At 37.1% G+C, this 14698-nt stretch overlaps 1 long non-coding RNA gene across 4 annotated transcripts in view; it reads right to left on the reverse strand.

Moving 5' to 3' along the window:
- The window catches only part of LOC149236644 (uncharacterized), a 58379-nt gene that overhangs the window by 11130 nt on the left and 32551 nt on the right, over positions 1-14698 (reverse strand). For all 4 annotated transcript variants that reach the window (XR_016246238.1, XR_016246237.1, XR_016246235.1 and 1 more), the window contains 7 exons: positions 12317-12538; positions 11879-12180; positions 11519-11760; positions 11130-11339; positions 10942-11028; positions 9895-10027; positions 8855-9269 (listed from right to left, as the gene is read on the reverse strand). This is a non-coding gene — a long non-coding RNA (uncharacterized LOC149236644). The remainder of the gene's footprint in view (positions 1-8854; positions 9270-9894; positions 10028-10941; positions 11029-11129; positions 11340-11518; positions 11761-11878; positions 12181-12316; positions 12539-14698) is intronic.

Genomic DNA, 14698 nt, shown 5'->3' on the forward strand with positions numbered 1-14698 from the left:
ATGACTAAAAATGTGGGAGAAGCTAGGCACTCGTGGTGGAAGGCAACTTAGAAGATAGATGACCCTTATCTAGATCTTCCTAAATTCCGGTTTGGAAACTTGCTAAAGATTTGGAACTACAATGTCATTTGGGATGTTAATGGCCGCAATATGTGTTACTAACCTTAAACATAGCATTGTTTCTCTTGGAGCATGAAAATGAATTATGTTGGACGAGGAATGTCACTATAGGGGTTATGACCGCAAAGTTAGGATATGAAGCGAAGATGAGTGAAAATGTGGCAAAAGCTAGCCACTGGTTGTGGAAGGCAGAAGATAGAAAGCCCTTATCTAGACTTTCCTATGGATGACATTGACAAATAAAATTATGATGTGAGATAATGATTAAAAATGAAGTTGGAATGGAAGTCGAGTGTGCTTCTGTAAAAATGACATTGTATTATGAGACCCTATACCACCTCTTTCTTCAATGTTATTTGGCAGAGGTTGTTTAAAAAGAGGTGCTCCAACCCTTCAAAGTACAAGGTCAGTGGTCTCAATCTACATTTTTGGAGAGAATTGAAGATTGAATAGTGGATGAAGCTACATCTTTCATAAGGGAGAGTTTATGTCGAGTGTGGTCTCAATCTACATTTTTGGAGAGAATTGAAGATTGAATAGTGGATGAAGCTACATCTTTCATAAGGGAGAGTTTATGTCGAGTGTGGTCTACATTTATTTTTGGAGAGAATTGAAGATTGAATAGTGGATGAAGCTACATCTTTCATAAGGGAGAGTTTATGTCGAGTGTGGTCTACATTTTTGGAGAGAATTGAAGATTGAATAGTGGATGAACACATCTTTCATAAGGGAGAGTTTATGTTGAGTGTGGTCTCAGTCTACATTTTTGGAGAGAATTGAATATTGAAAAGTGGATGAAGCTACATCTTTCATAAGGGAGAGTTGATGTCAAGTGTGCTTCTGTAAAAATGACAATGAATTATGAGACCATATACCACCTCTTTCTTCAATGTTATTTTGCAAAGGTTATTTAAAAAGAGGTGCTCCAACCCTTCAAAGTAGTAAAAATGACAATGAATTATGAGACCATATACCACCTCTTTCTTCAATGTTATTTTGCAAAGGTTATTTAAAAAGAGGTGCTCCAACCCTTCAAAGTACAAGGTCAGTGGTCTCAATCTACATTTTTGGAAAGAATTGAAGATTGAATAGTGGATGAAGCTACATATTTCATAAGGGAGAGTTTATGACATCCAGGGTATTTGGTTGAACTCGAAATAAGACTATTTTTTATGATAAAGTAGATGGTATTGAACGCCTCACCCCCAGTCAAAATTTCCTTTAAGGGAAGGAAGAAATGCATCTTTCATAAGGGAGAGTTTATGATATCTAGGGTATTTGGTTGAACTCGAAATAAGACTATTTTTTATGAGAAAGTGGATGGTATTGAACGTCTCACCCCAGGTCAAAATTTCCTTATGGGAAGGAAGAAATCCCTGAAAACGTAGGAGGAATCTCCAAGTGCCCAAAATAGATCTTACCAACCCATGAGGTTATCTTGACAAAGTCTGCCAAGGTACTGCAGTACAAGCGAGTGCAGATTGAAAGCTCTTTGTTTTCTCAAGAATACGTGTTCTCTCTAAAATATGGAGCATGTTAGTTTCTGTAGCATCGGATGTGTTCTAGTCACGAAACTTGGTGGAGAGGCTAGAATACATGAGATCTCCATAACCCATAAATCATTTCTGAAAATGAGATGGCTTAATCAGATTATTAACTTACTTTTTAATGTTTCCTAAGTCCTAGCCTTAGGAAAAATGGTTAATTAATCTGAATTAATTAAGTCAAGGTCAAAGTCTGCCAAGGTACTGCAGTACAAGCGAGTGCAGATTGAAAGCTCTTTGTTTTCTCAAGAATACGTGTTCTCTCTAAAATATGGAGCATGTTAGTTTCTGTAGCATCGGATGTGTTTTAGTCACGAAACTTGGTGGAGAGGCTAGAATACATGAGATCTCCATAACCCATAAATCATTTCTGAAAATGAGATGGCTTAATCATATTATTAACTTACTTTTTAATGTTTCCTAAGTCCTAGCCTTAGGAAAAATGGTTAATTAATATGAATTAATTAATTCAAGGTGAGAATTCTCTAGAAACTCACGCAGATCGATCCAGAAATGATCTAAGTCATTGATTAAGATATAATCTTGGTCGTTGGAGTCCCAACAGGAAGATATAAGAAGGGATCCATGTGGTGATGGAGAGGAGACACTTGAGCAGTAGTTCCTAATGCAGATCGAGCTAGCAGTGGTAGAGTTCAAGCCAGAGAAGGACGCAGTGTCAGTGAGGGGCAGGGACACTGATCCAGAGGAAGATTTCCAGATCCGGAGAGGCAGTAGCAAGAGGTCGAGTTATCTAGGAACGTGTGAGTGTGTAGGAACGCACGTGCAGGAACGCGCGAGTGCAGGAAGCAAGAGTGCAAGGGTTGCTTAGGGAATGTCTTTTCTAGATTTTCTTGTTGTGGATTGCCAATTTTCAGCATCCAGATTATACTCAGAATTTCATTGTTGCATAATAATAAAAACCCTCACTATTGCACCGGTTTTCCCACATTCGGTTTTCCCCAGGGACATTGTCCAAAAATAACTATGTAAAATTTATGTGTGCGCTAGATTTTCTCAGTTTCCAACGCTATTTTCTTTCGCAGTTTATTTGTGAAATCAGTGTGAATTATTTGGTATTTGCCATAGATGACAACAGATAAATTGTTAAATAAATTAACAATTAGAAAGATAATTTTCAGTTGCTATGATAGATGAAATTTTCACATGGTATCAGAGTGTGAGTGATCAGTCGAGAAGCTCAAAAGCGAAGGAGGTAATTTCGTTGTTCAGTGGGAGCAATAGGCCGAAATTCTCAGAAGTTGCGCAATACCTAGGCAGGCAGGCCAAATTACTGGGGCTAGAGTTCGATTTTCAGTTGTAGGTTTGCAGAAAAGTTGAGTTACCCAGGATAGTGATTCCAGCAATCAGAGGGAGCAGCAACAGCTCAAATTTTCACTTACTGGGGCTAGGGTTCGATTTTCAGTTGCAGGTTTGCAGAAAAGTTGAGTTGCCCGGGATAGTGATTCCAGCGATCAGAGGGAGCAGCAACAGCTCAGATTTTCACTGAGCAAATTTCTGCTAGGATACAAAGGGTTTTGCAACAGTTTGCAGTTGCAAAATCAGCATCAGGTGGAAGAGAAAAGCACACACAGCAGAGGTAAGATTTCTCTTAGGGAACTTCAAGTTTCAGAAGATTGATTTTCCCAGTTACAGATTGGCAGTAGCTGTGAGCAGATATTCTCACTCCAGAAGGAAGTGCGAGTCGCAGATTCAACAACCAAGCAAAGGAAGAGAGATATTTCCAAATCCAGCCTCTAGTTTTGAGTTTCCAGATTTTGTAGCTCTGCAGGGATGGTCATACGAGATTGCCAAAGGAGGCTGCACAACCAAAATGCAGATATGGGGAGCAGATCGACTTCCAGTTGTCGGAGGCAGGCAGATGCCAGAGGAAGTGCAAGTTGCAAAGAAAGGAAGGGTCCCAGCCAGGGACTAGGCTTGAAAGGAGATATTGGGGCACCAGATCCAGGAGGAGTATAAGACTCCAGTGTGCCATAATGGGCAGGGTCCAACGCAGTTGCAACAAGGATAAGGAGATCAGTGAGATCAATTCTGGATTGTTGCAGTGGGACCATCACCTTTGCTACAGAAGCCCACAATATCATAGTAGCAAGTTCAGTGTCAGCAAATGCAATCTGTCATTAGACAGTTGCAAATCTAGTCGCAGTCAGTACCTGGAAGACAGTTGCAGAGCTAGATGCAGTGACAAAGGCAGTGTGAATTGCCTAGTTGCAGTATGTAGGTGCAGTTCCAGCCATAAGGTTCACAGTGTAGAACTTCGCAGTCCAGTTTCTAGTGCGAGTTGCCAAGACGGAGCAGGGAGATGGAGACTCATAGGGAGTCTAGTTTCAGAAGGAGAAACCCTATGGAAGCTAGTACTTCAGGATCTGGGGAGATCAAACTTATTATTGCAATAGTTGCAACAGCAGTGTGGAAGCAGCAGCAGAGCAGTAGCAGCAACAATATGAATAGATCAATTTTTTCCATGATGGAAGCCATATCTCCAGGAGTGAGGTGGGGCGACATCAATGTTTTTAAAACCGGACCGGTCCACCTAATGAACTGGTTTACCAACTGGAACCAGTCTAACCGGCACTGGTTTGGTCTAAACGAACCGGTTTTAGAAAAATACATTAAATAATTAATTTTTAATGAAAAAAACTATTTTTAAGATTTAAAACCATGATTCCAAGCCAATAGAAACAAAATATGCAAAGATTGCTCATTTATATACCATGTAAAGGTGAATATATCAAAATTGCACCGAGCGCAATACATATCATCGACAAAATGCATAAGAAATGAGGCTCTAAATGGCCTCTAGAGTGCAAAAACAAAGCCTACAAACTATGGGGCCAGTGGCCTACTACAAGACTCAAGTCTACATATATGATAATAGTGATCAACATTATCACTTGAAACTTCTCATGAGTCATCATGATCAAACTCAGTTGGTTGAGTCTCGACTCCCAAACTTTACAATCACAAACTTCTCTATTGGTTCAGTGACTTGAGTCTCAAACTTCTGAAGGTATTCCGCCCTAATATGCCCTATTATTTCATTTGGTGCTCCACATGGCTTTACATGGCCTCCTATCCCAGCCAAGTGTTGCTTGAACCTGTTAATACCCCCTCCTTCAATGGATTTTTGACAATATTTGCAGATCATTTTGCCATCAATCATATCACAATGAGCCCATGCAATATATTTGCCTTTTGGAGGCATGATGACTACTACTTAGCTTAATCTCTATTGTTCCACTACTCCAGCAAAAACTCAACACCCTCTAAGATCCCAAGCAAACTCACAAACACTCCAAATGAGAAGTGTGAGACAAATGAGAGGGAGAAGGGCCTCTTAAAGGCTTGGAGAGGGTGTTTTTGGAGGGAAAGGACCCTTACTTTCCCTCCAAAAACCCTAAACCACCTTGGATAAGCTGTTGTGTGGGTCCTCCACGAGCATGGCAGGTAACCGGCCAGTTTGACCACAAACTGGCCGGTTAGGACCGGTTAGGGCCCATTTCTCGCCATCCATCCTCCTAAACTGAGTTTTTGCTCTGGTTCCAACTGGTGGGCCTGCTAACCGGCCGGTTTTTAAAACTATGGGCAACATGGAGTTGTAGTCTAGAACTGCAAAGATTGGGCAGTATCCATGAGGTGTCCTCCTCATGGATCATTACCTTGCTAAGAGGGCCCACAGTATTCAGTAGCAAGATGGATCAGTGTCAGTGATGAAGCCAGATTCCTAGTGACAGTTGCAGACTAATGGCAGTCAGATTCTGAGGAGCGCAGTGCAGTGCTGACAATAGAGCAGGTGTCTCAGTGCAGAGTTGGCAACATCATAGATTCTTCAGTGACAGTGCAGAGGCTAGTAGTAGTCATGACTCGGAAGACAGATGTATCATACTAAACACAGTTGATTCAGTATTTTGGATGCTTCTCAGTTACAGTAGTTGCAGTTGCAACAACAACAAATGAGAGGAAGTTGCAGTGCAGATGCAGGGTTGGCAGCTGTATGGCAGTGTCAACAGCTGCACAGATGCAACATCCATTGCGCAGTAGTTGGTGTGCAATATGGCCAGACATCAGCAGTGTGACAAGAGATGGTACAGAGACAGGGTGTTGTGGCAAGATGTGCAACACTAGAACACAGTCCTCACTAAGAGGGAGTGTTAGTTTTTGTAGCATTGGATGTGTTCTAGTCACGAAACTTGGTTGAGAGGCTAGAATACATGAAATCTCCATAACCCAGAAATCGTTTCTGGAAATTCCACCTAAAGATGGCTTAACTAGATTATTAAACTACTTTTAATGTTTCATGAGTCTAAACTTAGGAAAACTAGTTAATTAATCATTATTAATTAAGTCAAGTTGACAATTCTCTAAAAACTCACACCACATCGATCCATAAATGATCTAAGCCATCGTTTAAGATTTAATCTTAGCCATTGGAGTCCCAACAGGATGATATAAGAAGGGATCGATGAGGTGATGGAGAGGAGACACTTGAGCAACGGTTGCTTGTGCAAATCGAGCTAGCAACAGTAGAGTTCGAGCCAGAGAGGGATGCAGTGTTAATGAGGGGCAGGGACAGTGATCCGAAAGAAGATTTCCAAATTTGGGAAGGCAACAGCAAGAGGCTGAGTTATTCCTAGGGATGCGAGTACAGGAACGCGAGTGCAGGCAGTGCGAGTGTCGGGGTTGCTTAGGGAATATCTTTGCCAGATTTTCTTGTTGTGGATTGTCAATTTTTGGCATCCAGAATTTCACTGTTGCATAATAATAAAAACCCTCACTGTTGCACCAATTTCCCCACATTGGGTTTTCCGAGGACATTTGTCCAAAAATAAATGTGTAAAATTTGTGCGCTAGATTTTCTTTGTGTCCAACACTATTTTCATCCACAGTTTATTTGTGAAAATCAGTGTGAACTATTTGGTATTTGCCATAGCCATCACAGACAACAGATAAATTGTTAAATAAATTAACAATTAAAAAAAGAATTTCCAGTTGCGGTGATAAATGAAATTTTCATAGAGCAAGGATCAGAATGAATAACTAAAACAAAATTTTATGCTTTATGGCTTTTGTTAACTAAAACAAAATTTTATGCTTTATGGCTTTTGTTAAAAGCAGTAGCAAACCATAAGGAGTGAAAAGGCTTCAGATACTTGGAGACTCCAAAATTATTTTAGAGTGGGGTAAGTAGCAGACATAACCTTCAAAATTTGTGTCCAAGTCCCACCATGAGCAGAATTCATTTTTTGAAAAGTAATTTGAATGAAATCTTTATTCGTATATATAGGGAATTCAGCCAAAATGTTGATATTTTATGAAAAGGCTTCACTTGGAACTCCAAAATTATTTTAGAGTGGGGTAAGTGGCAGACATAACCTTCAAAATTTGTGTCCAAGTCCCACCATGAGTAGAATTCATTGTTTGAAAAGTAATTTGAATGAAATCCTCATTCGTATATATAGGGAATTCAGCCAAAATGTTGATATTTTATCAAAAGAGAATTCAATGTTTGAAAAGTAATCTGGATGAAATGTTCATTCGTATATATAAGGAATTCAGCCAAAAGGTTGATATTTTATCTAAAGAGGCTATCTCAATTCAAGAAGGAACATTTATCAAACAAGAGATAAAGGACAACATTCCCTTGCCTTGCTAGGGATACATAAAATTCTCTTTTGATGTTCTCTTAGGTTTAGTTTGCTTAAGGTCATTCAAGGATGAAAACTAGAATGTTTTTATGTTAGATCTATTTGGAGTAGTCGAAAGTTAAGCAATAATTCTTTTTTGATGTTCTCTTAGGTTTAGTTTGCTTAAGGTCATTCAAGGATGAAAACTAGAATGTTTTTATGTTAGCTCTATTTGGAGTAGTCAAAAGTTAAGCAATAGCATGGTCAAAAATTGGGTTTTAAAAGGGTAAGATTGTTTTGAATGGAGTAGTTGAGTGATACATAAAATTCTCTTTTGATGTTCTCTTAGGTTTAGTTTGCTTAAGGTCATTCAAGGATGAGAACTAGAATGTTTTTATGTTAGATCTATTTGGAGTAGTCGAAAGTTAAGCAATAATTCTCTTTTGATGTTCTCTTAGGTTTAGTTTGCTTATGGTCATTCAAGGATGAAAACTAGAATGTTTTTATGTTAGCTCTATTTGGAGTAGTCGAAAGTTAAGCAATAGCATGGTCGAAAATTGCGTTTTAAAAGGGTAAGATTGTTTTGAATGGGGTAGTTGAGTGGAACATAGGTGAATAGCTAGTCGAAGTACAGAAAATTCTCTTTTGATGTTATTTTATGTTTAGGCTGCTTAAGGTCATTCAAGGATGAAAACTAGAATATGCTTAAGTTCATTCAAGGATGAAAACTAGAATATTATTGTATCAGCTCAATTTGGACTAGTCAGTAGTTAAGCAATGGTGTGGTTGAAAATTTGGTTTAAAAAGGGTGAGATTGTAAATTCTCCTAATGGGGGTAATTGAGTGGAACATGGGATGAAAAGCTAGTCTAAGTGTATTTGATTTCTTCTCTGAAATATTAATAAAATTATTTATTTGCAGAAAGGTGGTTAAAAATTTTGGTTTAAAAAGGGTGAGATTGTAAAATCTCTTTATGGGGGTAATTGAGTGGAACATGGGACGAAAAGCTAGTCGAAGTGTATTTGATTTCTTCTCTGAAATATTAATAAAATTATTTATTTGCAGAAAGGAAATGATTTTTTTGCAGAAAGGATAAGAAAAGAAATAGGGTTAGAAATTTTAGTTTAATCATCCATATCGACGAACTCTACTCAATTCTAGGCAATTTTTGTTAATGCATAGAGATTCCAATTATTATCTTTTACCCACATTGCCTCTAAATTTAAACAAACACACATGATATAATATATTGGTATAGACAGTGACAGTCAGTAGATGAGGAGACAAAAATACTTTTTTTTGGGATTTTTGACAGGATGATCGACAGAACAGCATTTTTTTGGACTGTTTTGGGCTGAAAGTTTTGATCTTTCTCAGCCCAGTTTTTTAACCTTATTATGTTATGATGCTATATGTATTGAAATGCTTAAATGCATATACTTATATAACTTTTTATATATCTGTTCGAGAAAATAATTATCAAACAATTAAAATGACATGGAACCATAAAATCATGTAACAGAAAATGAGTAAATTCTCCGTACATACCTCCTTCACCTTCGGTGTGTTTTTAGCACTAAACCCAAAATCTGGGTAGTTAAGGCCCACCTCCTTCACCTTCTCCTTCGCCTTCTGTGTGCTTTTAGCACTAAACCCAAAATATAGGTAGTTAAGGCCCACCTTAGTTTTGTCACCAACGGAACCCAAAACAAAAACTATTCCCAAAGATAAGAAAAAATTTCAGAAAAAATAAATAAATAAATACTAAACCACAAATTAGCATGGCCATGCTCACAAATACAAAAAGACACCAAGAAACAATAAAAAGAACACCAATGGTAAAAAATACGAACAACAGTAACAAAAAACAACAAAAATAACAAAAAGAAAATGAACAAATAGAAATAACAGATAGACCCTGCTCTTCAACCCTAAAAAGGGTCCATCGCCAACCAAGATCACCCTGCACATCAAAATAGATAAAGTATTAAATAGAGACTAAAATATTTGATAAGAGATCTTAGATATATACAATCTTATGCAAGTACATCCTACGCCAACAATAAAAACCATAAATCGTAAGAGAGAACCATTATATTTTAAACCAAGATTATTTCATAGCAGATCATAAATTTATTTTGCACAAAAATATAGCTCACCTTTGCCACTTCCTATGTAAATAACAAAAATAAGAACCATTATATTTTAAACAAAGATTATTTCATAGCAGATCATAAATTGTTTTTGCACAAAATTATAGCTCACCTTTGCCACATCCTATGCAAACAACAAAAATCATAAGAGGAAGCAGAACGATTATATTTTTCTATGCAAACAACAAAAATCATAAGAGGAAGCAGAACGATTATATTTTTCCTATTTAAACAACAAAAATCAGAACCATTATATTTTAAACAAAGATTATTTCATAGCATATCATAAATTGTTTTTGCACAAAAATATAGCTCACCTTTGCCACATCCTATGCAAACAACAAAAATTATAAGAGGAAGCAGAACGATTATATTTTAAATGGAAAATATTTTATAGCAGACCATAAATTGATTTTGGACGAAAATATAACTCACCTTTGCCTCTACCTCTACATAATAGATTTTAGCAGTGAACCACCACATAATATTGAAATTTACCAAACACACATGCAACGATGTATACACTTCTGCTTTTGCCCTCACCCACTTAATGGCTCTGCATTAAACCCTATATCCACAAAATATGACTCATTAGGACAAGCCTTAATTTCAACAACCATTCGATTCAGCAAAATCAAAGCATATAACATTAAATAGATACCACCAGCCTAGATCCATCTTAACTCCGGATCTGCAGATCTACCAAGCGCTGAGAGGGATAGATCCATCTTAACTCCGGATCTACGAATCTACCAAGCGCTGAGAGGGATCAAATCTCTTGTTCACTCTAAAAGAGGTTTGCATCTCAAGAAATAAATTTGATCCCTCTTGGCGCTGGGTAGATCCAGAGTTGTGCTTAGTAGATTTGAAGTTAAGATGGATCTAGACTGGTTTAATTTCCTCCTTTAAATAGATTATATTCCATATGAATTGCATGGGTTCTCATAAACCCAGAGCTCAAAAACCACGGGTAACTTGACGAGTCAAGTTACCGTTATTATTTTAGTTTAAAATTATTTCTATTTTAACATAGGTTTTTTTAATTTATTTTAAAAAAGTAAAAATGTTTAACATAGGTTTATTTTTATTTTTATTTGGCTGAGTAAAAATGTTTACAAGATATTACATTATGTTACAACATCTCTACCATATTAGGTTGGAGAGCGCCTTTCGACGCAAAAATATATAATGAGAAGTCTTAAAAACGCCAAAAATATCACGAGAAATATCCAAAAAAACAAATATCATGAGAAATATCCAAAAATCTTATCCAAAATCAAGGAAAATCAATATCACGAGAAATATCCAAAAAACAAATATCATGAGAAATATCCAAAAATCTTATCCAAAATCAAGGAAAATCTATTGCGAAGGCTAAAAATCACAAATCCTAAAAAGAAAAGGAGGTAGAAGCATTTTATTTGAATCGAAGAATATTTATTCGCATAACATACATTGGTTTTGAAGCAAAACAGAACTCACCATTTTCCTTTACGTCTACTCACTAGCCCACATCTCTCTCACACAAAGAGATTTCAATGGTTTCATCAGCAATCCACCTTCCTTTACCTGCAATACATTTCCTTAAAAATTTAAGGAAGCAAATGATATAATAATGTAACAACGAATGAGTTAAGTTCAACTAACATGAAACCATGCATGCAACATACCTCCTACTCCTTATCCTTCTCGCTCATTGTACCTGTAAAATATGCTTCATTCCTAAACCCACAATATGAGTCCTTGTCAATAAATGTAGAACTCGCCCTCGACCTGAACTTTGCTGCATTGCCCCATATCCCTCTCAAACAAGGATATTTGAGCAATGCCATCAATGTTTTTCCATCTACCTTTACCACCCTATTGCACTAATAAGATGTCTTCACCGCATAAACCCAACAAAAATGAAAACAAAAAAAAAAAATATTAAATAAAGATTAGAAAATAATATGAGAAATATTAAAAAAAACTAAAAGATATTATGAGAAATTCTAAACAAAAAACTTTTGAATAATAATATGTAAAAGTACATCATATGTAGAGATCAAAGTTCACAAACCAGGTATAGTTAAGAAGGGAGGAGAACCATTGTATTTAAACAAATACAATGGAGGATTTCATGGACGAACACACATGGTGCAAGTAAATACAATGGAGGATTTCATGGACGAACACGGACGGGCCTTGCACCAGAGCATAACTCATCCTCTGCCTTTGCATTTGCTTTAGAGCGCCATATCTTTCTCAGACAAAAATATTCAGTGCTTTCATCAACGCTCCACCTCCCTTTACCTGCAATCACTGTAAATTTAAACAAACACAAAAAATATAGTTATGATATAACAAACATGTAACAAACAGGTAAATTTTGTAACCATAACATTATGTTGTAACAAACAGTTAAATTCCCCATACATACTTTGTCCGCCGTTTTTCCCTTCTTCGTTGTCTCAATTGCTGAGATAGAACAGAGACTTTAAAACTAGCTCAATGAACTCAACCCTGCAATGTCCAAATCCCAAATAGCTCGAAGATCCACACTTGCACTTTTGGGTACACCCTTTAAGTATCATTTCCATATTCAAAAAATGGTGATCAGTTTTAAATTCTTGTTAATATGGATTCATTTCTACCATGTAACAAATGTGATAGAAAAACAGCAGGGGAAAAAAGGTACTCTCCGTTGAATTTTTGCTGGACTTTCTTCAATCTGTGAACGATCTGCATTCACATGTAATTCTCACTTATGGCCCAGCTCATACACCATACAATAAGAGTTGATGTTTGACAAATTTATAGAATAAATGAATCCCGGTCCAATACAAGTAAGAACTTCAAAATGGTGAATCAAACTTACAAGCAAGAACATATTCGCCTCAACATCTTTGTGTTCAGCTCCTCCTCCTACTCCTTTCAAGCCTGTCACCAGTGTTTCATTATTTGAAGCATTACCCTGCTGAAGTGACTTCAATCTAACATCCTTGGAATTTCATCCTTAAAATTTTGCTTGAGATCCTCAAAGGAGATGCCAATTTGTCTTGGAGGATTAGCTTGTTGAGCACTCTTTTGTTCTTCATCTCTGCTATTGGCAAATGCCCACAGACAAAATATTGCTTCTGTCAGCATCAATCCCTCACACAAGTGCTAAGGTGCTAATTTGCTAGATAAGCATTGGAACAAAGGATTCTTTCCACAATACTACAATTTCCCAAAATATCCAAATGCCAAAATCCTATCAGTCACTCAAAAAATCACCGAGAGATTTAAAGGAAACCAAAAAAAAAAAAAATCAAAGCAAAACCACATGGAGAGTCTCGACAATGACTTGGCAACTCCAAAATGGAGAGTCTTCTCCGTGACTTGGCTTAAAAACTGGGAAGCCAGGGTACATAATTCACTGAAACATGCAAACTTCTTGACCAAAATCGAGTCTGGCCAATTTTGGTTCAAACAATGTTTTGATTCCAATAGCTAGTTCAGAAAACAAAGTTGTAAAAAGTCATGATTTTCTGGAATAACGTTCAGAAAAACTTATGAAAACAGCGTCCCAGAGAGCTAGAGATATAGAATCTTTATCTTTAAAAATCTATAGGGGAAATACCAACTGCATGAATATTAACTGCTACCCAACCATATTGACAAGTTGAATCAAGGTGGGAAAAGAGGGGAAGAGGGGTGTTAAGGCACCCACTTCCTATTTGGAATTTTCAAAACATTCCTAATGTAACCCCTGGACGAAACAATGGACAATGGATGTCGTGGTTGTGCAGTGTACTTAATAGCTGAAAGGGTTGGAGTCTAGACTCTATACAGATACATGAAAGGGCTTAATGAGGAACAATTTAAGAAATTTACTGTATAATGCCATCTGAAATGAATAATTGTTACAGTTTTGTGAACTTCACAAGTGATGCTTTGCGAAATAGTCTGTTGCAAAGCACTTGGAAATTCTTACAAACTGTTCGAATTACATAGCATTATCAAGTACCTGTAGAAAAGAGGATGGACTTCAATTATCCCACATAAGCTATGGCAATCATTGATGTATGACAGCTTAAGCCATTTTGCTTATGTATAGATATCCTAGTACTGGTTGACTTCATTCAGGTTAGCCATAGCTCCACTGCCCAACCTTCCTGCATTAGTTAATCCTGGATCATTTTATCGGGATCAAGAGTAGCTCCAATGCCCATCTTTGTTGAATCTCTGGCACTCATTGATATATTATAGCTTAATATGCTTTTCTTTGTAATATGTATGAAGTATAACTTCATAATAGTCGCAAACTTCACTAGCATCAATATTAAGCTCCAATGCTAACCTTCCCGCATTAGTCGATCTTGGATTCCGTATGGATTTGTCCCAGTTTCTACATCACAATTTGCATATTAGGAAAAGGGGAGTGGAATACAATCACGCCTATATGACTTGTTTGGCTCCCTTTCATCATCTTGTTGTGTGGCTTTCTAAAGGTTTAACTTTGAAAAACTTTGTAGCCCTTGCAAGCATATATAAAAGTAGAGGAATCACTAAAGGATATCCGGATTCCGGAGGACTCAAAAGGGGAAATGCCACCCTCTTCCTATTTGCATTCAACAAAACATTCTTATTATAATCCCACTGGGAAAAAATGGATATGATGCTAACACCGGATAGATGTGGTGGTTGAGTCCGCCACTAAGATGTCATTCAATTAATTTGAAGTGTGTACTCAACGCCAAAGATTTGTGTTGTTGTAACAATAATACAGGCTGGCTCCCTTTCATCGTCTTGTTGTTGGCTCTCTAAATGTTGAACTTCGGAAAACTTTGTAACTCTTCCGGGCAAATATAAAAGTAGAGGTATTACTATAGGATATCCAGAGGACTCCAAAAGGGTATGCCACCCGCTTCCTATTTGCATTCAGGAAAACATTCTTGTTATAATCCCTAGTGGCAAAATGGATATGAATGCTAACAAGGGATAGATGCGGCCATTGAGCAGTCCACTGATCAGTTAGGTGGATTAGTAGGCATTGATAAATGGAAACATTGAGAAATTGATGAATACCGCATACAAGGATACCACATTGGCCGCAAAGGACTAAGATGTCATTCAATTGATCTGAAGTGTGTACTCAACACCAAAGATTTGTGTTGTTGTAACAATCATCTTGTTGCCTGGCAGTCCACTTATCAGTTAGGTGGATTAGTAGGCATTGATAAATGGAAACATTGAGAAATTGATGAATACCGCATAC

Source organism: Pinus tabuliformis, chromosome 8, assembly GCF_031772625.1.
Source record: "Pinus tabuliformis cultivar Carrire ecotype Pingquan chromosome 8, CPIR1, whole genome shotgun sequence".
NCBI classification, from domain to species: Eukaryota; Viridiplantae; Streptophyta; class Pinopsida; order Pinales; family Pinaceae; genus Pinus; species Pinus tabuliformis.